Below are 26,006 nucleotides of genomic sequence, written 5' to 3'. Positions count from 1 at the left end.
AAGTGATGATGGATTTTGTATGGCAACATATCTCGGAATGGTATGGAAATTCCACATTAGGTAGGTATGGTGGTTGTTTTGAGGAAGATATAATGAGTCTTATGTGCAATAGAGCGTATCATGCCGGAGGGTGTGGATGCACGAGCGGAAGTTGCACAAATCCTCGAGGTGAGAATGGGCTATGCACTGTACCGAAGAGGCTAGCAAATATGAGAAGGTAAATATGCGTATGTCCAAGGTGTCACATTAGTCATAAAGAACCCACATACTTATTTAAAAGTTTTATTAGTTTTATCACACATCAAAGCATTACTCGCATACCCCGAGGGAGGGGGTTGGTAGGAGTTAACCACCGTGCGCCCCCGACTCGAGACAACACTAGGATTTTAAAGAGGAATAAGAATGATCACACATCATCACCATGCATATTTAATATTTATATGAACAACAAGTTAATACCCCTTTAATCCCGACACTTATATGAATCAACAATTATAGACTTACACCTTTTTCATATTACCATATGAATGTCATTAACTCATAATTTATTTATGTGTCCTACATGATGGTTTTGATTATCATTCACTGAATGCCTATTATTTTTGGACTGGTCTTATGACCCATGATAATTACCGTCACTATTTATTCAGCTCTCAAACAAATATAAGTGAAGAACGAGATAAAATTATTTCTATAAAATCTACACGCCCCCGTGCTCAAAAAGATAAAAGTGAAGTACTAGAGAAATTGCCAAGCTCAAAAGATATAAGTGAAGCACATAGAGTATTCTAGAAAATGATAACGAAGGTGAGTATCTCTCTAATAGGTTTTTCCAGAAAATGGTGATTGCGACAAACTTAAAGTAAAAGAAAAAAAAGCAAACGACGCTCCAAGCAAAACACATATCATGTAATGAATAAAAATGTAGCTCCAAGTGACATACCGATGGTTTGAGACGAAACAGGGAATGCCTTTCGGGCCATCCCCAAGCTTAGATGCTTGAGTCTACCATAAACTAATACTTGGGGTGCCTTGAGCATCCCAAGCTTAGGCTCTTGCTTCTCCTTATTCCATGGTCCATCGCAATCACACTCAAAACTTGAAAACTTCAATCACACAAAACTCAACAAAACTTCATGAGATCCGTTAGTATACGAAAATTATTGCCTAGTTTAGGTACTGTTGTAAATTGATTCTTTATTTAAAATTGCATAATAGGTATTATACTCTAACTTATCCATGACTTATATGCCGCCATATAATCCATAGCATCATCAAAACAAGCAAACTATGCAGGCAAAACAGAATATGATTTAAAACATAACAGTCTGTAGATATCTGTAAAGACCCCATACTTCCGTAACTCAAAAAATTCTTAAAAATTATGAAAATGTGGAGAATTTGTATAGAAACACTTTGTAAATATTTCTAGAATTTAGCACGCTCGAGCGGAGAATTAAAAATTCTGCACACGGGACGAAAGTTTATGTTTTTGCATAGCATCAATCATACTCATCAAATAAGTTATCCCAAAGGCTATACTTGGTACAAACACTAACTAAAACATAAAAACATAATCATTCCATAGGAAATAATCATGTCAACACAAAAGAACAGAAACTAAAAAGCAAAATTTAAGATCACAATTTTGGTTGCCTCCCAACGAGCGCTATTGTATTATGCCCCTAGCTAGGCATAATGCATAGTTTCAAGTGTTGTGATCTTTGACACTCAACCCATAAGTAGATATCATGGATGATGAATAATGTGGTTTAATTAGCTTTCTAGGAACATTTTCCATCCCTTTCTTTAATGGGAATTGGAACCTTATGTTTCCCTCCTTCATGTCAATAATTGCACCTATAGTTCATAAGAATACCCTTCGAAGTATTATGGGACAAGAATGATTGCAATCAATATCAAGCACAATGAAATATACACACACATAATTATTATTTGCAACAATAAGCATATCATTAATTCTACCTAAAGGTTTCTTGATGGTAGAATCCGCAAGATGCAAGTTTAGGGAACACGCTTCAATATTGGTGAGACCAAGAACATCACATAAAGTTTTTGGTATGGTCGAAACACTAGCACCACGATCACACAAAGCATTACATTCATATTTATTTATCTTTATTTTGATAGTAGGTTCAAACTCATCATGCAATTTTCTAGGAATAGAAACTTCAAGTTCAAGTTTCTCATCATAAGCTTTCATCATAGCTTCTACTATATGTTCGGTAAAAGCTTTGTTCTGTTCATAAGCATTGGGTGAGCTAATAATGGATTGGAGAAAGGAAATACAATTTACTCTAAAGCAAGGAAATACAATTTACTATGGAGCATTTATCATAATTAAAGTCCTTACAATCCAAGATAGTGGGCACATCACTAGCTAAAGTTTTGACATCTCCAAACCCGTTTTTTCAGTTTTACACCAAAATTATCACCCTTTAAGCAAATGGGACGCTCCTCAACTAGAGTTGAGTTATCTCCAGTCCCTTTATCATTTATATTCAGATAGGTAAGCAAAGATTCAATAGGAGAAAAATGAATCGTTTTAATATCTTCATCATTATTCGCAATAGGGAAAGATTTCGATTTAGTGGCCATCCTATTTACTAGAGTAGTTTGGTTGTCCGAAATTTTTCCTATTAATTCTTGAGTGTGAGCAACTTGTGTTTGAGATTCGATACTTCCTTATTGACTTCGTCAATTTGTTTACTAATAGCACTTAGCAAAGTTGAATGTTCTTCAATTTCAAAACCAATAATTTATTATGCTCATATTGTGAAGTCATAAAAGTTTTCATAGAATTTTCTATTTCAACTACCTTTGGTAGTAAGAGATATTGTAGAACCTATCTTAGAGACATGGTGACCGAGCAAGCAATGTAACGAGCAAGACAAGTAAACTAGCAAATGATGAAGTAAACTAGCAACAAACAAAGGTAAATATTTTTGTATTTTTAATTTTCATGTGACAAACTAAATATAAAAACAAATAAAAAGAAGAACAAGTGACTGAAAATTTGTGAGAAGCTACTTGATAGTTGGTGATGGTATTCCCCGACAACGGCACCACAAATCGTTCCTGATGATTGTGATCTGCGTTGGGTTTTCTATGAAGAGGAACGGGTTATCGCCGCACAATGCATGTAAGTATTTCCCTCAGTTATGCAACCAAGGTTTATCGAACCAATAGGAATACCAATCCTCAACCATCTTCAGCGACTGCACACAAAGAAACAAACAACTTGCACCCAACGCGGGCGAGAGGGTTGTCAATCCCCTTGATCTCGTTATTTGTAAGAAAATTAGGTGTCTAGATAATTGTTGATAATTGTAAATTGCAAAATAGAATAAAACACAAATAATGGCATCAAGGTAGTATTACCGTTTGTAAATATATAAGTGAATAGACCCGGGGGTCGTATTGTTCTGTAGTGGCATCTCTCAAGGCAAAGCCATATGGTGGGTAAACAAATTACTATTGGGCAACTGATAGAACAACGAATAATTATACGATTTTCATGGCACTGATCATGTGTATACAGTCATCGTGTCCATAAACAAATAAGCCGACTCCTGCCTGCACCTATTACTATTACTCCACTTCAAGAGCGCTTCTATGCTTGCCTCTCTACGTATTAAGTAAAAATAGAGTAAAGCTTGGAGAAAAATGACATGATGTAGACAAAGTAAACTCAATTAATATGAATAAACTCCATCATGTTATCCTTAGCAGCAACCACAAAAAGACGCATCTTGTCTGCTTCTGTAACTGGGATATAGAAATTCGGCAGGTTGAACCTACTACAACGCACCACTCCGAGTGAAGAAATATTAATCTACTTGGCCAAACTATCTCAATATATCGAGGAGCATTATGAAGCTATGATGATCATGCAATTAAGGATCATAATAATCAGAGGTGACTCAAATACTTTTCATGAATAATCCGAACATAAACCCACAATTCATCGGATCCCAACAAGCACACCATACATAGTGATTACATCGGATAGATCAAAGAGAAGGTGCGATGAACATGGTATTGAAGATCATATGAGAGAGATATTGCCATCTATGTACTGCCTACGGACCCATAGGTCTGTGGTGAACTACTCACACATCCTGGTGAGGGCAGCAAGGTTGATGAAGAGGCCCTCCGTGATTGATCTCCCCTCCGGCAGATCGCCAGAACGGAGGTTTAGATGGCCTCCCGTCGGAACAGAGACTTGATGTGACGGAAAAAGTGTTTTGGGAGCTCTCTTAGGGTTTTTGGAATATTTATGAATTTATAGGCAAGAGAGGGACATTGGGAGGCATCCAGGGGGGTCACAAGCCCTCGGTCGCGTCCTGTTGGCTTGTGCCTCCTTCGTGGGCCTCTTGTCCACTTCTGATGCTTGCAGGTCTTCATATAGTCGACAAAAAAGATATTAAAGTTTCGTGGCATTTGGACTTCGTTTGGTAGGGCAAACCTGCAAAGCAAAAAACACGCAGAAAATAGGAACTGGCACTGCGCACTGGGTCAATAGGTTAGTGCTCAAAAATATTATAAATTGGTATATAAATGCCCAAAAAGTATCCTAGAATGATAATATATCAGCATGGAACAATCAAAAATTATAGATACGTTGGAGACGTATTACTAAGCAAGAGTAACATGCAGTTCCACGGGGTCATCCTCGAGAAGAAAGCCAAGTCACTTAGTCACATCACTCTAAGCGTTGTATTCGGCATCAAGAAAAGTTTTCGCAAGGATAGGTTGACCTTCGAGGTGGTCAACTTTCACAACGCCTATCACGCCATCCTCGGTTGGCCCGCCTACGCACGTTTCATGGGACGTCCATATTACGTGTATCTTAAACTTAAGATGACAGGTCCGAAGGGCGTGATCATGGTGACTGGCAATCAGAAGATTGCTGAAGAGTGCCTCCAGCAAGGCTCTAGGATCTCCAACAAGGAGGTCCTCTCAACCGAGCATGATGGGTACATAAAGGCAGTGGATGCCGCAGATCTGCTCAAGTTGAAGTGGTCAGCTACTGAATCTGCCTTTCAGTCGGTCGGCGAGACGAAGCAGGATCACGTCCACCCTACCATCCCAGTGCTGCCGCGACCAACATCTCCACCTCACTCGGAGAGAGATAGGAAGCCAAGATCATCCAGTTCCTCCGTGAGAAGTGGGATATCTTCGCATGGAAGCCGTATGACATGTCGGGGATTCCCAAGGAGCTGGCTGAACATCGCCTCCGAGTGGACCCAAAGATCAAGCCCGTCAAGGAACACGTGCGCCACTCCTCTATGGAGAAGTTTAAGGTAATCGGCGAGGAGATCACTTGTCTCCTAGCTATCGAGTTCATCCGCGAGGTCTACCACTCCGAGTGGTTGGCAAACGTGGCCCTGTTGCCAAAGAAGAACAATACACTCTGAATGTGTATTGACTTCCAGCACCTCAATCGGGCCTGCCCAAAGGACCCTTTCTCTCTCACTCGCATAGATCAAATCATAGATTCCACTGCCTAATGTGAATGCCTGTCGTTCGTGGATGCGTATTCCGGGTACCACCAGATCCGAATGTATGGACTGGATGAAATAAAGACAACCTTCATCACCCCATTCGGGTGTTTTTGTTACATCACGATGCCACTCCGTCTCAAAAACGCTCGAGCTACATTCCAGCGTATGATTCAAAAATGTTTGCAGGAACAAATCAGTCGGAATGTCGAAGCGTACATGGATGGCATCGTGGTCAAGTCCAGGAAAGGTTCAGACCTCCTGGCCGACCTCGCCGAAACCTTCACGAACCTTCGACGCTTCGGGATCAAGATCAACCCGGCCAAATGCACCTTTGGTGTAACGGCTGGTAAGCTAGTCGATTTCCTTGTTTCCAAGCGAGGAATCGATGCTAATCCCGACAAGATTGGAGCCATCATCCAGATGATATGGCCGGAGCGCATCCATGATGTGCAAAGGTTTACGGGCTGCCTCGCAGCCCTCAGTCGCTTCATCTCAAGACTCGATGAGAAGGCCCTGCCTCTCTACCGATTGATGAAGAAATCCGATAGGATCAAGTGGACTGATGAAGTGTAGGTCGCATTCGACCAACTCAAAGCTCTACTTTCCACCCAGCCGGTGTTGGCTGCCCCGAGCAGCCAGGAGCCCTTGCTCATGTACATCGCTGCCACTAGCCAAGTAGTTAGCACCGTACTCACCGTCGAGTGGGAAGAAACGGGCAAAGCATACAAGGTACAAAGGCCAATCTACTACATTTCCGAAGTGTTGACCCCTTCAAAATAGAGGTATCCGCACTATCAGAAGTTGGTCTATGGGATCTACCTGACCGTGAAGAAGGTGGTCCACTATTTCCAAGAGCACTCGATCACTGTCATCAGCGACGCTCCTTTAGCGGAAATTCTGCACAATCGGGACGCAACTGGCCGTGTGGACAAATGGGCGATTGAGCTCCTACTATTGGAAATCAAGTTTTAAGCCAAGAAAGCAATCAAATCTCAGGCCCTGTATAACGCCCAAGATGCGATCCTATCCTCAATTTTGCACGAGGGCCTCGTCAGGGATAGAAGCGCATCTCGTCGTTTCGCAAGAATGGATATCGTTACAAGTACATGTACTAACAAGATGAGATATATGGAATTGGCTTACACTCGCCACAAGCTACATTAGAGTCACATCAGTACAATACATAATCATCATGAAGAAGAGCAGGGTCCCACTACGGGCGAAAACGAACAAGAAAAGAAGAATGACGTCCATCCTTGCTATCCCAGGCTGCCGACCTAGAACCCATCCTAGATCAAAGAAGAAGAGGAAGAAGAAGCAACTCCAAATGAACAATCAACACGCTCGCGTCAAGTAACGTTTACCTGTACCTGCAACTGGTGTTGTAGTAATCTGTGAGCCATAGGGGACTCGGCAATCTCATTTCCAAAGGTATTAAGACTAGCAAATCTTAATGGGTGAGGTAAGGTTAAGTGGTGCGGTTGCGGGAAGTGACTAAGCATTTATTTGGTGGCTATCTTATGAGTACAAGAATAAAGAGGGGGAAGATCTACGCATAGTGGACGTGAACTACTGTTGATCATATGAATGATCCTGAACACCTACTTACGTCAGACATAACCCCACCGTGTCCTCGATCGGAGAAGGAACTCGTGAAAGAGACAGTCATGGTTACGCACTCAGTTGGCATATTTTAATTAAGTTAACTTCAAGTTGTCTAGAACCAGTGTTAAACAAAGTTTCCACGTTGCCACATAACCTCGGGCATGGATATCCGAAAGATTTAACCCTGCAGGGGTGCTCCAACTAATCCATCACAAATTACCACAAGCCGCATAGAAATCCGCGATCACGAAGCTCGCGATCTCGTCAGACTCCTTAGTGGAAAACCTCAACTCTGAGATTACCCAAATCATCACCGGAATCCCGATGCACAAGACATTCGTCAAAGGTAAAACTAATCCAGCAAGGCCGCCCGGCGTGTCGACGATCCCGACAGGAGCCGCATATCTCGTTCTCAGGACACGACGGATGAGCGACGCGTACAGTGGCCTGATAGAAATCTCCCAAGTTGCCCTGGGTTGGCCCCACATAGTGCTCTGTTTTGGACCAGCACCATCAGCACCGGCCCTCCCTATATTATGTAGAATTACTCCTCGGGTAGCGCTAACTCCCTATGCATTCAGTTTTAACAGAATTATTATGTTGGGCAAATATAGTACCAATGTTGGGCCTTGCAAGACCAGCTTTAATCTAAAACGAATTATCAAGGGGGTCCCCATAACAACCCCGATTGTGTTAGGAGCGCTCAAATATGGAACATAACACCGGTAGCCGAAACTAAGGGGGCAAAGGTGGAACAAAACACTAGGCTAGAAAGTCCGAGCCTTCCACCTTTTACCAAGTATATAGGTCCATTAAATTAAATAGCATTTAATAGGGTGGTATAACAAGGAACCCATGTTATCACATGGAAGCAACTACACCTCCAACTATCAACGCTAACACAAGGTAAAGCAAGCGGTAACATAGCCAATCAGTGGTTTGCTAGGTTGTGAACAGATTGAAGGTTTCCACGGCAATGTTGAGAGGCTAATATTTAACCGGTGGTAGGCAACGAGACATAATCGATAGAAGCGATAAAACTAGCATGGAAATGATAGTAATGGTATCTGGGGAAATGGTCATCTTGCCTGAGATCCCGCTTGGAAGAAGAATGACTCCGTGAAGCACACGAACTGATGTAGTCGAACGGGTCCTCACAATCCGACACGCTTGCGGAACTCTATCGAGACGAAGCAAACCGGGAACAAGAATCAACACACGATATTCACCATGCACATGCACGACAAGATGCAGTCCACTTATGATGCATCAACAAACGAATATAAGCAAGACCTGGCATGTCAAATCACAACAACCAAATACTACACATTAAGTGAAGTTCAATATGCAACGGGTTGCATATTGACGAAACTCCATGTTTAATTATTTAGTTCTATCCTGATTAGGTACACGGCAATATTAAATGTGGTTAAACATGGCAAGTGGTGAAGCGTAATTAAACTACCTATCTAGGCATTTTAAATGAGGTCGGAAATGACATATAGCACCTCCGAAACGACCTCACATGTTAATTTACAATTCTGTCCAGATCTAAATTAACATGTTTAAATGTTTGTTAAACAGAAAAACAAATAGGTTCGCGTGATTCTACGTGTCGTTACAAGCAAATTACACATAGAGAAGATCTCCAACGGAGCTACGGTTCAAAAGATACGAACACCGCAAGATATGATGGCATGAATGCAATATGTGTGCAACGACAGTCACTAGCATTTCAAAACACACAACCAGAAAGATAATATGAAACTACACGAGATTCTAGGCAAGTTTCATATAGGACACGATGAAAACGGAGCAACGGTTCAACAACTACGAGCTAAACAAGAAATCACTACAATCTGCCAAAATCAGCCACATAGCATTTTCTACGCCCCACAACTACGAGCTACATAAAACCAATATATTCAACCAAGGCATGAGACGATAGAGGGCAAGAAGCACTACAACATACAACTAACAACACCTAGCATGGAAACATGGAACACTAGGAAAAGAAGTCACAAATGGCATCTCACACACTATTTCAGACTTAGTGAAAATAACGCTTCATGAAAGTGCAGTTTTCGATCTGAAGGCATATTGACAGCAAAAAACCATAAACTACAGGACTCCAAATGGCAAGAAAATTGACAGCATGTTAGAGAATCCTAAAGTCTACAACTAACTCCATTGCATCAGCCTTTAAAGAGCTATAGAACACCAGATAAAAACAAGACAACAGCAACAAAATATAACAGATCTCAGACTTAAAAATATTTCAGCATCTCCAAATCAGCACTATTTCCTAGCAACTTGAGAGCAAGAAACCACACCTAAACATGCATTTCTATTGCAACCAAAATTACCACAGGCTAGACTAAACATCCAAGAGCAACTCTCTAGTTGACAACTCCTTCATATCATGCACGGATTAAATCGCACAAATTAAACAAAAGGGCATCATGGCAAAGTATCATGCAAACTAACTTGCTCAAAAGCTAAAACTAAATGCATAGTTAAATTCTATGGATTTTTCTACCCCGAAAACATATGTAACATGAGGGGTTGCAAAATAAAAACAACGCCACACGTATATGCGGGAACATGTCCTAAACGCGGTATAGTAAGCTAGCTACGGAATCCTACATGCAAAAATACCAATGACTACTCTAAAATACATGGCAAAAGGGTTCCTAAAACATGAGCATTTTATCTACGGGGTTCGAGCAACCCGGACACACACAAAAATTAATGTGGGACAACTAACATAATAGGACAACACGCAAAACTAGGCATATGGCAAGCCAAACTACGTCAAACACGCATGCAAGTTGCAAATTCGTAATCTACGCGAAATTCTACACGAGATACATATACAACTTGCTCCGATCTGACATACGGATTAAAAATCTACGGACGTTTTAAATATCTAATAAATCCTATAATATAATTCGCAAAACCTAAATTCTAAACGGGCCTAATCTAGAAGCTGGCCCAGGTCTGGAACCAAGCGCCACATAGCTACGTGATGCACGGGCGACATATAGGCGCCGGGAAGAGCAGGCTGAGGCTCACCTCGCAGCCTTAGGCCCATACGGAGGCGGGGATGGCAGGCCACGGGGCAGCCCGTTGGTGGGCCTTGGGGCTTATGAGGCCGGTTGGCCCAGCGGGGCGAGCTGGACTCGTCACAAGGAGAGGGCGGTCTGGTAGGGCGCGGTCAACGCACCATCGTCCTCCTTCCTTCGCTCGCTGAGAACGCGCTCGCGACAAGGAAGCCGGCCACAGGCGATGGGGAGGCTCGGGACAGAGCCTCAGGGCAGATCCATGGCGGGGAAGCGAGATACGGCACAGGTCTGGGCAGAGCTCGCATCGGTGTCACCATGGCGGCTGGTGCCCTGCGGCAAGGAGGGAGAACAGATGGATTAGACGAGGGAGATAGGTGAAAAGAGAGCACGAGGACTGGCCTGGAGATCGCCGGCATCGGCGCTCCGGTGGCTGGCTGCCCGGGGCCTACGGGGCGGCAACCGGCGAGGTACAGCGACTTGGCGAGGAACAAGGAGCGCGGGGAAGCGGTCGGGAGCGGCTCGGGCATGGGAGGAAGTCGGGGCTCCCGATTTGGAGCTCGGCCGGTGGATGGGCCTGCTCAGGCCCGATCTGGGCTCGGCGGGCCCGGCGGCGCTAAGGAGGGAGGGAGGAGAGAGAGAGGCTAGGGTTTCCGGGTGGCACGGGTTTCGAGGAGAGAGGGGATGGTTGTCTAAAAATTAGGAGGAGGGATCTATTTATGACAATGGGGGCTAGGTTTAGCAGTTTTTCGCCCGGATCCAACCGAGCGATCGGAATCGGACAATCTCGAATGCGGGACGGGCTAAGTGGGCGTGTAGAGTAGGTTAGCCAGAGAAGAGAGGGAAACGGCACCCGACAACGTAATTTTAAAACACCGATTAAACGTCTGACGGTAGACCGAATACGGTGCCGCTATGGTTGACCGTTCGGGTACCAAACGGACTCCGCTTGCGCCGAAATCTGACACGCGGCCTACCTATATTAAAATAAGACCGCACGTCAAATTCCAACCCAATCAGAGAAAGTTTTACACACACTTTTAAAACAAGGTTTCGACGATGCCGCGGGCGCATGCGAGTGCGGTCAGGCTCAGAACGGACAACGATGAGAACCGGCAACTAACAACGGATGCAAGTTTGAAAACTGGTGGTAATGGGATGGCGATGCAATGCCGATGATGCGCATGATGCGATGATGATGCAACAAATAAAATAAGTCATACGACGAAAACGGATTAGAAGGGGAATCTTCTGGAACGTCGGTCTCGGGCTGTCACACCCTGTTAGATTTCCTTGCCGAGTGGGTGGAGAAAAAGCAGTCTGCTCCAGTCGTCCCCGAGCATTGGACCATGTTCTTCGATGGATACAAGATGCTCCATGGCTTGGGGGCTGGGGTGGTTCTCGTTTCCCCCAGGGGAGATCGATTGAGCTACGTGCTCCAAATTCACTTCGATTCATCCAACAATGAGGCCGAGTACGAGGCCTTCCTGTATGGGCTCCGCATGGCCATCTCACTCGGCATCCCCCGGTTGATGGTTTATGGAGACTTGGATCTCATTGTCAACCAAGTCATGTAGGAATGGGACATCCGAACCCCAACAATGACAGTCTACTGCAACGCGGTCAGGAAGCTAGAGAAAAACTTCGAAGGATTGGAACTAGACCATGTGCCCCGAGCCAAGAACCAAGCAGCCAACGACTTGGCAAAGATCGGGTCCACTCGGAAGATTGTTCCAAAAGGCGTGTTCCTCGAGAACCTACTCGCCGCCTCGGTCAAGGAGGATCCTTTCACGAAGGAGCCCCCCGCGAGCAATCGGTCCGTCTGATCTGACTGAGACCAACGTCATGGCCGTGGTCAACCTTGTCCATGAGCCTCCCGAGGACGAAGATGAAGCCCGCGAGATTGTTCGACGGTCGAAAGCTTTTGAGGTACTCGGAGACAAATTGTACAAGAAGATTGTTACACGAGTCAGCCAAAAGTGCATCTCTCCGGAGGAAGGACTACAAATCCTACACGAGATCCACTTGGGAACCTGTGACACCAAGCATTCTCTCGAACCTTGGTGGCAAAGGCCTTATGAGCAGTTTTTTATTGGCCCCGAGCCAATGAGGTAGCAAGGGACTTGGTGGACCTGTGTGTCGGGTGCCAGTTCTACAAGAATCAGTCACACAAGCCTGCATCCGCGTTGAAGGTGATCCCGCTTAGTTGGCCATTTTCTATATGGGGCCTCGAAATGGTCCGCCCTTTGCGCACCAGGTCGAGCGGGTTCACCCACCTCCTAGTCGCGGTGGATAAGTTCACCAAGTGGGTTGAAGCCAAACCCATCAAAAGTTTGTACACGACGACTCCCGTCAGCTTCATTCGGCAGATCATCTTCAGATTCGGAGTTCCCCATGACATCATCACCGACAACGGATCCAACTTCGACTCAGACGAGTTGCGCAGGTTCTGCCACTCCCACGGGACTCAGGTTAACTATGCCTCCATGGCACATGCGCAGTCGAATGGACATGCAGAATGGGCGAATGGCATGATATTCCAAGGTCTCAAGCCCCGACTGATGAGAGATCTCAAATATGGTGCTAGCGCTTGGGTCAAGGATTTACCATCCATTCTGTGGGGTATGTGAACGACTCCGAATCGTTCAACCGGACGTAGTCCATTCTTCATGGTGTATGACTCGGAAGCCATCCTGCCGAGTGACTTACGTCACAAATCCCCCCGAGTGGGGCAGTACAATGAAGACGAAGCTGAAGGAGCATGCCAAGACAACCTCGAAATTTTGGAGGAAGATAGGGAACTAGCCCTCATTCGATCCACAGCGTACCAGCAAGGCCTTCGACGCTACCATGGCAGTCAAGTCAGGTTTCCAAAGGGAGATCTGGTCCTTCGACTGGACCAATAGAAACTCCACAAGCTCGCACCCCCGTGGCAAGGGCCATTTGCCATTTCCAAAGTTCTGCGCAATGGAGCTTATCGATGGTACAACATCGATAAAGGCGTGGAGGAACCCAGAACTTGGAACGCGGACCCGCTCCGGAAGTTCTACACATAGTACATTCCTTTTCTTCATTCCTGTAATGAATCTGAATGAATAGAAGAATAAAGTGCTTACTTTCTTCAACTATCTTCGAACATTTCACTCTGGTGAAACACACCCCTAGTGGGTGGAAAATCCTTAACTGTGAAACTATCTTTGCTTAAGGTAAAATCTGCCTCGAGTGCGGACAATCTCCTCAGTCGAGGGCTTACCTACGAACCTGTTTTCGCCTAAGTAAAAAGGGTTTCGAATGAGGACACGATTGTCATTTGGATACCTTGATGGACAGGACCATCGTAAGTCCGCAAGGACTATCATCTCGGTAGAGAACCCATTTCGCCTAAGGTAGACACCTCCCCGAGTGATCATGGAAACCTCCACACTCGGGGGCTTAGCTGCATACCTGCTTTCGCCTAAGTTAAAATGGTTCCGAATGCACGCAAGACCTTCGTTCAGGCGCCAAGATGAACAAAACAAACATTTCTTGGTAGCGAACTGATACGTCTCCATCATATCCATAATTTTTGATTGTTTCATGCCAGTATTCTACAACTTTCATATACTTTTGGCAACTTTTTATACTATTTTTGGGACTAACATATTGATCTAGTACCCAGTGCCAGTTCCTGTTTGTTGCATGTTTTTTCTTTCGCAGATTATCCATACCAAACGAAGTCCAAACGCAATAAAAAACCTACGGGGATTTTTTTGGAATATTTATGATTTTTGGGAAGAAGAATCTACGCGAAACGATGCCCGAGCAGGTCACAAGCCCAGGAGGTGCACCCCCCACTAGGGCGCGGCTGGCAGGCTTGTGACCAATCCCTAAGGCGGTTGGGGCCCTTCTTTCGCCGCAAGAAGCATTGTCCCATGTGAGGAAGTAATAAAAGGGGCCAATGAATCCCAAATAAAAAAAGAGGCCAAAGAAGCCCACCAGAAAAAATGAAAAAAGAATAATAATAAAAAATGAGAGAAAAGAGAGAAGGGACAATGCTACTATCCTCGACCACACTTGTGCTTCAAAGTAGCACCATGATCTTCATGATAGAGAGTCTCCTATGTTGTCACTTTCATATACTAGTGGGAAATTTTCATTATAGAACTTGGCTTGTATATTCCAATGATGGGCTTCCTCAAATCGCCCTAGGTCTTCGTGAGCAAATGAGTTGGATGCACACCCACTAGTTTCTTTTTGAACTTTCATGCACTTATAGCTTTTATGCATCTGTTGCATGGGAATCCCTACTCACTCACATTGATATCTATTGATGGGCATCTCCATAGCCCGTTGATACGCCTAGTTGATGTGAGACTATCTCCTCCTTTTTGTCTTCTCCACAACCACCATATTCTATTCCACCTATAGTGCTATGTCCATGGCTCACGCTCATGTATTGCGTGAAAGTTGAAAAAGTTTGAGAACATTAAAGTATGAAACAATTGCTTGGCTAAAACCGGGATTTGTGCATGATTTAAATACGTTGTGTGGGGAAGTTGGAGCATAGCCACACTATATGATTTTGTAGGGATAACTTTCTTTGGCCATGATATTTTGAGAAGACGTGATGGCTTTGTCAGTATGCTTGAAATATTATTGTCTTTATGTCAAATGATAGACTATTGCTTCGAATCACTCGTGTTGTAGTATTCATGTCATGATTAGATTATATGATCAAGATTATGCTAGGTAGCATTCCACATCAAAAGTTATATTTTTTATCATTTACCTACTCGAGGACGAGCATGAATTAAGCTTGGGGATGCTGATACGTCTCCATCGTATCTATAATTTTTGATTGTTTCATGCCAATATTCTACAACTTTCATATACTATTGGCAACTTTTTATACTATTTTTGGGACTAACATATTGATCCAATGCCCAGTACCAGTTCCTATTTGTTGCATGTTTTTTGTTTTGCACATTATCCATACCAAACGAAGTCCAAACGCAAGAAAAACCTACGGGGATTTTCTTGGAATATTTATGATTTTTGGGAAGAAGAATCTACGCCAAACAATGCCCGAGGAGGTCACAAGCCTAGGAGGCGCGACCCCCTAGGGCGCGGCTGGCAGGCTGGTGACCAATCCCTAAGGCAGTTGGGGCCCTTCTTTCGCCGCAAGAAAGCTAATATCCGGAAGAAAATCGTATTAAAATTTCAGCCCAAACGGAGTTACGGATCTACGAGAATTTAAGAAACGGTGAAAGCCAAAATCTGGGAGCGCAGAAACAGAAGGACACACAAAGAGAGAGATCCAATCTCGGAGGGGCTCTCTCCCCTCCGCCGCCATGGAGACCATGGACCAGAGGGGAAACACTTCTCCCATCTAGGGAGGATGTCAAGGAAGAATAAGAAGAAGGGGAGCTCTCTCCCCCTCTCTCCCGGCGGCGCCGGAACGCCGCCCGGGACATCATCGTGTGACGGCGACCTACACCAACACCTCCGTCATCTTCACAAACACCTCCATCACCTTCCCCCATCTATATTCAGCGGTCCACTCTCCCGCAACCCACTGTACCCTCTACTTGAACATGGTGCTTTATGCTTCATATTATTATCCAATGATGTGTTGCCATCCTATGATGTCTGAGTAGATTTTCATTGTCCTATCGGTGATTGATGAATTTCTATGATTGGTTTAATTTGCTTGTGGTTATGTTGCTGTCCTTTGGTGCCCATCATATGAGCGCGCGCGTGGATCACACCATAGGGTTAGTAGTATGTTGATAGGACTATGTATTGGAGGGCAAGGGTGACAGAAGCATCAGCCTAGCATAGATGCATACGGGATTGAAGGGGGACCAATATATCTTATTGCTATGGTTGGGTTTTACCTTAATGAACGTTAGTAGTTGTGGATGCTTGCTAATAGTTCCAATCATAAGTGCATAGAATTCCAAGTAAGGGATATCATGCTAGCAGTGGCCTCTCCCACATAAGACTTGCTATCGGTCTAGTAACGTAGTCAATTGCTTAGGGACAATTCCGCAACTCCTATCACCATTTTTCCACACTCGTTAAACTAACTTAATTGTTTCTTCATCGAAGCAGCCCCTAGTTTTTATTTACGTGATCTTTACTTTCTTGCAAGCAAATCCTAGATCGCCTACAAAGTACTTCTAGTTTCATACTTGTTCTAGGTAAAGCGAACGTAAAGTGTGCGTCGAATTGTATCGGTGGTCGATAGAACTTGAGGGAATATTTGTCCTACCTTTAGCTCCTTGTTGGGTTCGACACTCTTACTTATCGAGAAAGGCTACAATTCCTCCCCTATACTTGTGGGTTATCAAGATCTTTTTCTGGCACCGTTGGCGGGGAGCAATAGCGTGGGGTGAATATTCTCGTGTGTTCTTGTTTGCTTTATCACTAAGTAGATTTATTTGGTGTTCTAAGTTGTTCTCTATCTTTAGTTATGGATATGGAAGACGAAATACCAAAAAAATTAGGTGTATTGCTACTCATGGAGATGGGGAACCTCCTAAAACCCTCGATGCTCGTTATGTGGAAAATATTATGCACTTCTTTAATAATCCTGAGAGAACCTCGTTCAATTATATAATGGGATACACGTTGGATCAACGTGAATACTTTAGGGATTATCGCTTGACTCAAAAAGGGAAACTATTATGGGATAAAATTCATATGTTGAAATGGTATGCTTGGGAGCTATGCTCGAGATATGATATTACTTGTTGCTCTAGGATGAAGGTTAAACACGTTCGCTTTTCTTGTAAATTTAATGCTAATGAAACCTTGGCTTCTTATGCTAATGGTATATATGATTAGTATGATGTGGAACAAATAGAAGAGTTTGTTGCTTTTATGGGTGCTTATGAAATTGAAGCTCTGTTTAAAAGGTGTGATGATAATGATGATGTTGCTTACCTATCTGAAAATTCGGTTATGCTTCGTTATTGTTATACTAATTATGAACATAATGCCCATATTTATCGATTTATGGAAAGTTCTTCACTGCCCAAGAAGAGACTAATATTTTGCAGGAAACTATGAAAAAAGAAAATGCTGAAACTGTGAGCTCATTAGATGAAAAAGATGACGAGCAGAGCGAAGAACAAAAGGAGGAAGGGTGGACTAGCTACCCATGCTCACCTTCTAATGAGAGTAACTCTTCGACTCATAGATTGTTTAATTTCCCTTCATTCCTACCGAAGGATGAATGCTATGTTGATTGCTATGATCCATTGGATTCGTTTGAAATTTCCCTTTTTGATGAACTTGAAGCTTGCTATGATTGTGGTCATGATTAAAATATGAATGATGCTTATGAACACGAACTTGCTATAGTTCCTTATGTTAACCATGAAATTGTTGCTATCGCACCCACTTATGATAGTCCTATTATCTTTCTGAACTCTCCCAACTACACTATATCGGAGAAGTTTGCTCTTATTAGGGATTACATAGATGGGTTGCCTTCTACTATTACACATGATGATTTTGATGAATATAATATGCATGTGCTTGCTTCTCCTACTTGCAATTATTATGATAAAGAAACTACATCTCCACCTCTCTATGTTTCCAATACGATAAAATTCCAAGAAACTCCCTATGCTATGTATTGGCCTTTACTTGATGTGCATGAATTGTTCTTTTATGACATGTGAATGCATAGAAAGAGAGTTAGACTTTGTCATTACATGATATATGTTACCTTGTGCTCACTACTAAATTACAAATCATTGTTAATTAAATTTGGCTTTGATATACCTTGGGATCTGGGTGGATCCATTACTTGAGCACTTTATGCCTAGCTTAACGGATTTAAAGAAAGCACTGCCTGGGAGACAACCCAGAAATTTTAGAGAGTCATTTATTTCAGTTGAGTGCCTTTATATAGTTTAAAAACAAAAAAATATAGAGGGGAACTTAAAACGTTTTCAAAAAGAGAAGCGATTGAAATGTGATGCATTGTGGAAGTGCGGGTCGACCTTGAACACTTGTGTTCATGCTCATGGAAACAATGTAGAATTCTTCATGGAAGTTTCTCGCAAAAATAATTATCCCCTTGTACAATTCCATTTTATTATAAAAATAATGTGCCAAGTAAAGCCTTTATGATTAGTTTGGGTGATAGTTATTTGATGATGCTGAAAAAAGATAGAAACTTTGTGCTCACGAAATTATTTTTAGTTCCTATCCAGAAAGAGCTTTTGAGTTGATTATTTTTGCTGCTGATTGATATGAAAATTGACCTAATTTTCATAATTTTTCAAAAAAAATTGGAGTATCAGAAGTATGGTATAAGTTCACATTACTACAGACTGTTCTGTTTTTGACAGATTCTGTTTTCTATGCATTATTCTCTTATTTTGATGAATCTATGAGTAGTATCGGGGGGTATGAACCATGGTGAAGTTGGATTACAGTAGATATAATGCTAATATGAATTTGGAATTAGTTCACAACAATACTTAAAGTGGTGATTTACTTTATTATACTAACAGATCTCACAAAGGTTTTGTTGAGGTTTGTGTGATTGAAGTTTTCAAGTTTTGGGTGAGACTAGGATGGATGAAGGAATAAGGAGAGGCAAGACCTTAAGATTGGGGATGACCGAGGCACCCCAACGTAATATTCAAGGAAGACTCAAGCGTCTAAGCTCGGGGATGTCCCGGAAGGCATCTCCTCTTTCGTCTACAATCTATCGGTAATTTTACTCGGAGCTATATTTTTATTCGTCACACGATATGTGCAAATGCTTGGAGCGTCTTTTGTGTTTATTTTTCCTTTTTCTTTTATGCACCATGCTGGTATGAGATAGTCCTTGGTTGGCTTTATATAATGCTTCATGTGCTTCACTTATATCATTTGAAGTCTGATTTGCCTGTTTCCCGACACATAGAAAACCGCCATTTGTAGAATGCTCTTTTGCTTCTCTTATATTTGTTAGAGCGGGGCATATATTTTGTAGAAAGTATTACACTCTCATGCTTCACTTATACCTATTTAGAGACTTAACAGGAGTTGGTCATTCACATAGTTAGTCATAAAATCCTACGTAAAACTTGTAGATCAGTGAGTATGATATGTTTGATTCCTTGCAATAGTTTTGCGACATGAAGATGTGATATTAGTGTCATGATAGTGAGTAATTGTGTATTCATAGAAATACTTGTGTTACGGTGTGTGTTCCCGTAGCATGCACATATGGTGAAACGTTATGTGACGAAGTCGGAGCATGATTTATTTATTGATTGTCATCCTTTGTGTCGAAGTCGGGATCGCGCGATGGTTAACTCCTACCAACCCTTCCCCTAGGAGCATGCGTGTAGTACCTTGTTTCGATGACTAATAGACTTTTGCAATAAGTATGTGAGTTCTTTATGACTAATGTTGAGTCCATGGATTATACGCACTCTCACCCTTCCACCATTGCTAGCCTTTCTAGTACCGCGCAACTTTCGCCGGTGCATTAAACCCACCATATACCCTTTTTCAAAACAGCCACCATACCTACCTATTATGGCATTTCCATAACCATTCCGAGATATATTGCCATGCAACTTCCATCATTCCGTTTATTATGACACGCACCATCATTGTCATATTACTTTGCATGATCGTAAGATAGCTAGCATGATGTTTTCATGGCTTGTCCGTATTTTGATGTCATTGCTCCGCTAGATCATCGCACATCCTGGTACACCGCCGGAGGCATTCATATAGAGTCATATTTTGTTCTAAATATCGAGTTGTAAGTAAATAAAAGTGTGATGATCATCATTATTAGAGCATTGTCCCATGTGAGTAAGTAATAAAAGAGGACAATGAAGCCAAAATAAAAAAGAGGGTCCAAAGAAGCCCGCCAAAAAAAAGGAAAAATCAAAAAATGAGAGAAAAGAGAGAAGGGACAATCCTACTATCCTTTACCACACTTGTGCTTCAAAGTAGCACCATGATCTTCATGATAGAGAGTCTCCTATGTTGTCACTTTCATATACTAGTGGGAAATTTTCATTATAGAACTTGGCTTGTATATTCCAATGATGGGCATCCTCAAATCGCCCTAGGTCTTCGTGAGCAAGCGAGTTGGATGCACACCCACTAGGTTCTTTTCGAACTTTCATACACTTATAGCTCTTATGCATCTGTTGCATGGCAATCCCTACTCATTCACATTGACATCTATTGATGGGCACCTCCATAGCCCATTGATACGCCTAGTTGATGTGAGACTATCTCCTCCTTTTTGTCTTCTCCACAACCACCATATTCTATTCCACCTATAGTGCTATGTCCATGGCTCACGCTCATGAATTGCGTGAAAGTTGAAAAAGTTTGAGAACACTAAAGTATGAAACAATTGCTTGGCTAAAACCGGGGTTGTGCATGATTTAAATACGCTGTGTGGGGAAGATGGGGCATTGCGAGACTATATGATTTTGTAGGGATAACTTTCTTTGGCCATGATATTTTGAGAAGACATGATTGCTTTGTTAGTATGCTTCAAATATTATTGTCTTTATGTCAAATGATAGACTATTGCTTCGAATCACTCGTATTTTAGTATTCATGCCAGGATTAGATTATATGATCAAGATTTTGCTAGGTAGCATTCCACATCAAAAATTATCTTTTTTATAATTTACCTACTCGAGGATGAGCAAGAATTAAGCTTGGGGATGCTGATATGTCTCCATCGTATCTATAAGTTTTGATTGTTTCATGCCAATATTCTACAACTTTCATATACTTTTGGCAACTTTTTATACTATTTTTGGGACTAACATATTGATCCAGTGCCCAGTTCCATTTCCTGTTTGTTGCATGTTTTTGTTTCGCAGATTATCCATACCAAACGAAGTCCAAACGCAATAAAAAACCTATGGCGATTTTTTTGGAATATTTAAGATTTTTGAGAAGAAGAATCTAAGCGAAACGATGCTCGAGGAGGTCACAAGCCCAGGAGGCGTGCCCCCCCCCTAGGGCGCGGCTGGCAGGATTGTGACCAATCCATAAGGCGGTTGAGGCCCTTCTTTCGCCACAAGAAAGCTAATATCTGGAAGAAAATCATGTTAAAATTTCAGCCCAATCGGAGTTACGGATATCTGGGAATTTAAGAAACAGTGAAAGCCAGAATCTGGGAGCGCACAAACAGAAGGACACAGAGAGAGAGATCCAATCTCGGAGGGGCTCTCGCCTCTCCGCCGCCATGGAGACCATGGACCAGAGGATAAACCCTTCTCCCATCTAGGGAGGAGGTCAAGGAAGAATAAGAAGAAGGGGGGCTCTCTCCCCTCTCTCCCGGCGGCGCCGGAATGCCGCCCGGGACATCATCGTGTGACGGCGATCTACACCAACACCTCCGTCATCTTCACCAACACCTCCATCACCTTCCCCCATCTATATTCAGCGGTCCACTCTCCCGCAACCCGCTGTACCCTCTACTTGAACATGGTGCTTTATGCTTCATATTATTATCCAATGATGTGTTGCCATCCTATGATGTATGAGTAGATTTTCATTGTCCTATCGGTGATTGATGAATTTATATGATTGGTTTAATTTGCTTGTGGTGATGTTGTTGTCCTTTGGTGACCATCACATGAGCGCGCGCGTGGATCACACCATAGGGTTAGTAGTATGTTGATAGGAGTATGTATTGGAGGGCAAGGGTGACAGAAGCTTCAACCTAGCATAGAAATTGATGCATACGGGATTGAAGGGGGACCAATATATCTTATTGCTATGGTTGGGGTTTACCTTAATGAACGTTAGTAGTTGTGGATGCTTGCTAATAGTTCCAATCATAAGAGCATAGAATTCCAAGTAAGGGATGACATGCTAGCAGTGGCCTCTCCCACATAAAACTTGCTATCGGTATAGTAACGTAGTCAATTGCTCAGGGACAATTCCGCAACTCCTATCTCCACTTTTCCACACTCGTTAAACTAACGAAATTGTTTCTTCATCGAAGCAGCCCCTAGTTTTTATTTACGTGTTCTTTACTTTCTTGCAAGCCTATCCTAGCTCGCCTACAAAGTACTTCTAGTTTCATACTTGTTCTAGGTAAAGCGAACGTATAGTGTGCATAGAATTGTATCGATGGTCGATAGAACTTGAGGGAATATTTGTCCTACCTTTAGCTCCTCGTTCGGTTCGACACTCTTACTTATCGAGAAAGGATATAATTGATCCCCTATACTTGTGGGTTATCAAGACGAACCCATTTCGCATAAGGTAGACCCTTCCCCGAGTGATCGTGGAAACCTCCACACTCGGGGTCTTAGCTGTGAACCAGCTCTGGCCTAAGTTAAAATGGTTCCTAATGGAAGCAAGACTTTCGTTCAGACACCAAGATGAACATGAAATCATTCATTAGCAACGAATCCTTCTCTCCTAGGGTAAATCTTGCCCTGAGTAGGGACAACGTCCACGCTTGGGAGCTTAGTTGTGGACCAGCTTTCGCCTAAGTCAAACATTTCTGAATGACGACATGATCGTCATTTGGATACCTTGATGGACAGGAATTTCAACGAGTCCGCAAGGACTATCATATCAGTAGTGAATCTGTTTCGCCTAAGGTAGGCCCTTCCCTGAGTGATCGTGGAAACCTCCACACTCGGGGGCTTAGCTTCGAACCAACTTTCGCCTAAGTTAAAGTGGTCCCGAATGAAAGCTAGAATTTCATTCGGACACCAATATGAATAGGACAATCATCCCAAAATGTGAGTCACTTTCGCGTAGGGCGAGATGATACAGAGTAAGGACGACCTCCACACTTGAGGCTTAGCCGCGAACCGGCTTTTTCCTAAGTCAAAAACAATCCCGAGTGAGGACAACTTCCACACTCGGGGACTCGAACGTGAATAAACTTTTGGCCGAGTATAAACCACCCCAAACAAAGACGACCAAGCAAATAAGATCCAAAATGAACTACGAATAAACAGGATCGAGTTCAGCTAATGGTATGCAAAAGAGACGGCCCAGGGCCCGCTCGAAGTTTGAGGTTACATAAAATCTCTCGGCATACCGAGGCAAACTAAAGCCCCTCTACGATCACTCCGAGATTCACTCGGAGGCCGAAGACTCCACCGCTTCGACGAAGGTGTCAAGATCAATCCCCTCTACGATCCTCGTGGCCGCCGCCATGAATATCTCCATGCAGTCTTTAATTTTAACGCTCTTGCGGCTGACGACCCGAAGATTCTTCAGCTTCTCTTCATCCACTCCCTTGCAGTTGATGCAGACAAGCGAGAGTGCAATGTCGACTCCATCCCTTGTTGATGACTTCTTCGACGACTTAAGTTCACTAGGGATGGTCTTCACTCGGTTCACAACGGCTTGAGCATCCTTCATCGAATCATCTTCATGCAACTCTTCCTGGTCGATCTCTCCAATTGCCGACCGAAGCAGCTTGAAGCAAGCCACTACATAATCGATGTGATCCTCGAGCCCGAGGAGAGACAAGGCAACACTATCTTTTAGGAGCCGTCTCTTGGGATCGAGATCCTTCTCTATTCGTGCCATCTCTTCTTTTTTGTTAGAAGAAAAGGCTACACACAATAGAAAATGGAGGATGAGAAACATCAGTTGGAGATTTCAGAATGATCATGGAAAGTATTTGGACATTCAACATACATTTGAGCTTCTCGTAGAGCTCTATTCTAAAGTCCTCAACGAACTTCTCCAGCTCATCTTTCTTGGCAGTGTCCTTCTCGAGGTTGGCTTCCCACTCAGCGTAATGTTTCTTCAATTCAGTAAGCTCCATCATGGTTTTCTCTGCACTCGCTTTCAAAAGGCGATTCTCGTCCTCAAAATCCCCAACCTATTTGAGTTTGGCTTCAACCACCAAGGTTTTATTTTTGATGTCCTTCCAAGCTGACGCAAATTCATGATCCCTCTTTCCGAGGGCTTCCTTAATGGTCACCAGAGAAATGGAATTCTTCAGCCTCTCAAAAATGCGATCTGACAAGACAACCTTAGTCGGATAAGGAAAGACAACTTAATGGAGTATTAGTCCGATGGCAAGGATATACCTTCAACCGTTTGCTTTTCTAGCTTTAGTAGTTTGCTCTTTTCTTTCTCATCCTCAAGGCTCAGTCAAAGTTCCCGAACTCTTTTTCCATGGCTTCAACACGGCCCACGGACCCACAAGAAGTCTACAATCAACAAATACATGAGAGGCATAACATTATGTTGAACTCTAAGACTACCTCCGACTGCCACAGTCGACGGTAGCCTCAAGGACTACACCCAGTGGGTGCATTCAGCGCGCCCCCACTGGAATGAAAGATGACAGGGGATCCACTCCCGACAGGCTCTATCAGTCAACAAAAAGGAAACTGAGACTACTGCTAATTTCTTTAATAGACAGTAGCCTCGGGGACTACACCAAGTGGGTGCGCTCAGCACGCCCCCACTGGAAAGATGGAAGAAAAGCAAGGGCTCCGTACCCTACTGGATTTTGTCGAACGTACAAATGAAAAATAGACTACCACCAACTGACACAGTTGACGGTAGCCTCGGGGACTACACCTAGTGAGTGCGCTCAACGCTCTCCCACTAACACCGAATGGGTGTGCCCCTGGGCATGCCCACTCAGGACACCTACTAAGAACCAAATTCAACAAATACATGCGTAAAGGACTTACCCGAATGTTCTTCGCCACAGCTTCACTCGCGTCGTATGCCTCCTTCAATCGCCCAACCAGCACGTCTAGCTAAGCCAAGGCCTCCTTGCGCGCCTTCTCTTGGTCCTCTGGGGTAAGATGGAGCTGGAAGATGCTGCGATCCTTGGGGTCAGACGATGAAGTGGTCAGCGGATATTGTCCGAGTGAAACTCCAGCCGAAGTGGCCTCCTGCGCCATAGGATTCTTGGCCTTGATATTCACTCGGCTGGGAGACGGATCCTACTTCAACACTTCCCCAATTGCATAAGGGACGTCAACGTTGTGTTCGATCACATCCTACCGCTCTACACATACCCACAAGACAGTCCAAAGACCACTCGGATATCCGGAGCCCGTATTTCGAATGGATTGCTGGAAAAGCTCAAGGATTACCTTTTGACAAAGCGACATCAATGTCAGGTCTACCTTTCTTGGTGGTCTTGGGATACAGTGAAGCAGTCGAAGTGTCAGGCCTACAACAGAAACAAAAAATCCGATCATCACTCGGAAGACATTGTTCAAACCAAGACAACTCATTCGGCAAAGATACTTACGTTGAAGCCACACGCACGTCAATCTTGATGCACGGCAGGAGAGTCTTGTGAGGCTTGGAGCTTGAGATCTTGGGTTGCTTGGCGGCCTACTTCGGCAGGGCCTCGGACTCATCCTGACCTTGTTTGGAGCTACGAGTCGGGATGGATGAGACACTCGGCTTTAGTGTCAACGGAGTCTTTGGGGCACCTAAATGGACCCAAGGGTCCTGGCGCACCTTACAACGGGTTTCGACCTGTTTCTCGACCAGAACTTCATTAGACGAGGAAGATTCCGCCTCTTCCCCGTGCTCCTCCTTGCTCTCTTCCAACTCCGGATCATCACCTTCATCATCCTCATTGTCCTCCGAGCCCTCCAGGAGCTTGGTGTCCTGGTTCTACGTGTTGCTTTCCACGTGAATGGGCGAGCGGTCAACTGCCGGTATGAAGCTGACCAGCCCTGCAAAAGCCTGCCAAATGAAAGAAGTGAAGGCACAAGTGGAAGTTAAAACAACAAAGAAGTTCACTCGGTGTGGGTCGTCGATGAATCAAAACATTCGTCTTATTGTCTGCCACGAAGGGTTTCACCTGCCTGGAGCCTCT

This window comes from Hordeum vulgare, chromosome 3H (genome assembly GCF_904849725.1).
Source record: "Hordeum vulgare subsp. vulgare chromosome 3H, MorexV3_pseudomolecules_assembly, whole genome shotgun sequence".
In the NCBI taxonomy this organism is placed as follows: Eukaryota; Viridiplantae; Streptophyta; class Magnoliopsida; order Poales; family Poaceae; genus Hordeum; species Hordeum vulgare.
The sequence above is the reverse complement of the archived record's forward strand: the minus strand, read 5'-3'. Positions refer to the sequence as shown.